Source organism: Helianthus annuus, chromosome 3, assembly GCF_002127325.2.
Source record: "Helianthus annuus cultivar XRQ/B chromosome 3, HanXRQr2.0-SUNRISE, whole genome shotgun sequence".
Lineage (NCBI taxonomy): Eukaryota > Viridiplantae > Streptophyta > Magnoliopsida > Asterales > Asteraceae > Helianthus > Helianthus annuus.
This window is the reverse complement of record NC_035435.2, coordinates 92,345,792-92,348,996: the sequence shown is the minus strand read 5'-3', so window position 1 is coordinate 92,348,996 and position 3,205 is coordinate 92,345,792. Positions and strand designations below refer to the sequence as shown.

General features: G+C 42.2%; 1 non-coding gene across 1 annotated transcript; it reads right to left on the bottom strand.

Annotated features, from left to right (window-relative positions):
- Positions 1 to 2,609: 2,609 nt before the first annotated feature.
- On the bottom strand, positions 2,610 to 2,715 carry LOC118491024. The gene has a single exon (XR_004890249.1). It is a non-coding gene; the product is annotated as a small nucleolar RNA R71 (small nucleolar RNA).
- Between the last annotated feature and the right edge of the window lie 490 nt (positions 2,716 to 3,205).

Here is a 3,205-nt window from a genome sequence, read left to right as displayed (position 1 = left end):
TCTACATGTTATCCGGTTATTTGCGTGAATTAGGTAATCACAAGATGGTAATGATGCAGGTGTTAAAGTGTGCAAAATGCGGGTTTTAGGAAGCTTGAATGGATGCTAGAAGCTGGCTTGATCAAGATGTGTGGGAACCAAGGAAAATGAAGAAAATAAGAGTAAAAGATCACTCAGCGCCGTAAGCTACGCCACCAGGCCGTAGCTTACGGCACCCATAACATGTCAAAAAGTCCTACCGTAAGACAGGAAACAAGCACCATAAAGTTTGATGATCACCGTAAGTTACGGCGATGTGCCGTAGCTTACGGCAACATGCTGATGACTTGGGACTTGTTGACTGCCGTAAGCTACGGCAGGGGGCCGTAGCTTACGGCTCCGACTGATCCAAGTTTGTAACATCCGCATTTATTGGCCATTTTATGGAGAGTTATGATGCCTAATCATGTGTTTTCGGTTATTACTTGGGAAAAACGAGTTGGAGAGGATATAAGGAGCATTTGGGAGCTAAGAAACATATCTCTTGAACTATCTTTCACTAAAATCATCTAGCTCCTATTAGTTTTTGTTGGTGAACATTGTGAACACTATTATCTTTTCATTTTATCGTGATGTTAGCTAAAGCCATGAGTGGCTAGATACTTGAATGGTTATCTTATGTTGAAGGTTGTGGTAAACTTTTGTGTCTTTATCTATATTTCTAGAATAACAATTCCTCTTCGTTTGAATTGATTGTTATGGTGTATAATTGCTTGTTAGTAACTTGTTGATTCTTATGTGGAACTAATTAGAAACCATACGTTCTTGGTGCCGTTGGCAATCGAGATATCATGGGTATAGTTAGGTTTGGGTAAGGGTTGATTGATCATCGGGTGATAACCTCACGTTCTCGGAATCTGAGTACTTCGTCCCCTTTCATCACTGCAATCGATTATACATGAACTATGTCTATGTAGTTCTTTCTAGTGAATGCTAACACAAAAGTTGAAGCAAACCGGATACTAAAGATAGCCGTTTATTTCCAAATTGTTTACAACCTCAAATTTTCATTTTGCAAATTAGTTAAGTAATCTTAGTTTTTAAAACCAATCAAATCCAAACAACTCGTGAATTTTATTTTTCTTGCAATTAGTTTAATTTAGTTAACTTAGAGAAGCATCGCAAATAGCACATTTTCCACAACTCCCTGTGTTCGATACCCACTTGCCACTATTTACATAGTTGTTATTGGGATTAAATTTGCGTGACCACGACATCACGTCAAATTTTGGCGCCGCTGCCGGGGAGTAGTGCGCAACGTGTGTTAATTTTGTTTTTGCTTTAAGTTGTTATTTTTCTGGTTTACGCGTGGTGTGTTTAGTGTGCAGGTATTTACAGGTGCATGCGTACTAGGAGCTCTCACAAGCTATCACCATTGGCGTTTGATCCGGAAATCGAGCGAACTTTGCGAGCAAACAGAATTTTGCTAAGGGAAAATACAATCAATAGTTCACCAACAACACCAGTTACACCAATTCGATACATGGATCCACCACCACCACCACCCACTACGGGTGAATTCACCTCATCATTCATACCAACATCCACTCAACCTTCACCTAATACTACTATTCCACCAAATACTACCGAACCCACCATACTTCAAAATGTTACATCAACCAACACCACACAGCCCATTACTACCCAAGAAGAACCAACTGTCACATTTAACCCTTCCACTACTATACCACCATTATCCCATTTTTTTCCGGGTGCGGGTTCGTCATATTCGAGTCATACTATGGCACCAATTTCGTCTATTGTCCATGCTACACCGTATCGACCACCGAATCAATCGGGTTTCCAATACTCGACTATTCCATTTGGGCAATCATCGGGAATTCAAGGAGATGGGTATGATGAAGGCTATGAGGAGTTTGAGGGTTTTGATGAAGAAGGGTATGGTTATGGGGGTGATGGAGAGCAAGGGGAGTACGGTTATACGCAAGGCCAAGTACAAGTGATTCCAAATGTTGGTGGGGTGCAACAACAACAACTCCTACCTCAACATATTAGGCCAAGGCCACAAGGGCCGCAATTGCAACGTCCGGTTCCTTTGCAACAAGTTCGACCACAACAGGTGCAACCGCAAATTCAAAGGCCAATTCAACAACCAATGGTACCACAAGGGCCCATGCAAAGACCAATGGGTCAAGTTCGTCCACGAGGTCGATTCGGTGTGCCAAGGAGGCATCTTAGGGAAAATGCAAGGGGAATTGAAGCGCATTTTAGACTGGTGATAACGCACAATCCTTCACCGGTGGTTATCCCTCATAACAACCAAGGAAGAACTTTTGAAGTAAGAACCAATTCTTTACAAAGTTTGCTGAAATACAAGGGGTTAGCAACGGAGGAGCCTTATTTCCATTTGGAGGCGTATGACTCAATTTGCAATACTCTTGGGAGTCAAGGATTTTCGGCCGATGATATCAAGTTGGTACTATTTCAATTTTCTTTGGAGGACAAGGCAAAGAAGTGGTTCTACACTTTGCCTTCGGCATCTATTTATACTTGGGCGGAGATGCAACAAACATTCTTAGACGAATTTTATACCGCCCAAAAGACCAATGATGCGAGAAAAGGGTTGAGGAGCTTTCAACAACAACAAGGCGAAATGTTCCATGAAGCTTTCGAGCGTTTGAACATGATGATTAAAAATTGTCCACACCATGGGATTGAGCTTTGGGAGTTAATGAACGCCTTTCATGAAGGGTTGTGTGCCGAAGATGCACGAGATTTGATGTCCATTACAAATGGGACATTTGGCACAAACTATGAGCATGAGGATTGGGAATTTTTGGAACAAATGGCGATCACCTCAAAGAGAAAGGCTCAAGCTTCAAGGAGAGCACGACCGGCCGTTACCCGAACACAAGTGCATGCGGTTGATGATGGTAACATACAAACTTCTAATAAAATTTATGATGTTTGTGCATTGTGTAATGAAATAGGTCATGCGGCGGAAAATTGCCAAGGAATGTGGAAAGGGCTATTAAAAGAAGTTACGATAGAAATGAGCAATGGAACCGTGCTCATAGATATGCCCGTGAAGAAGACACAAACAACCGTTACTTGGATGATCGTCAAAGACGCATGCATGACCAATGGCATGCGGGGCAGCCAGTTGTAGGGGATCCACCCATTGTGGACTACACCACATTGCCAC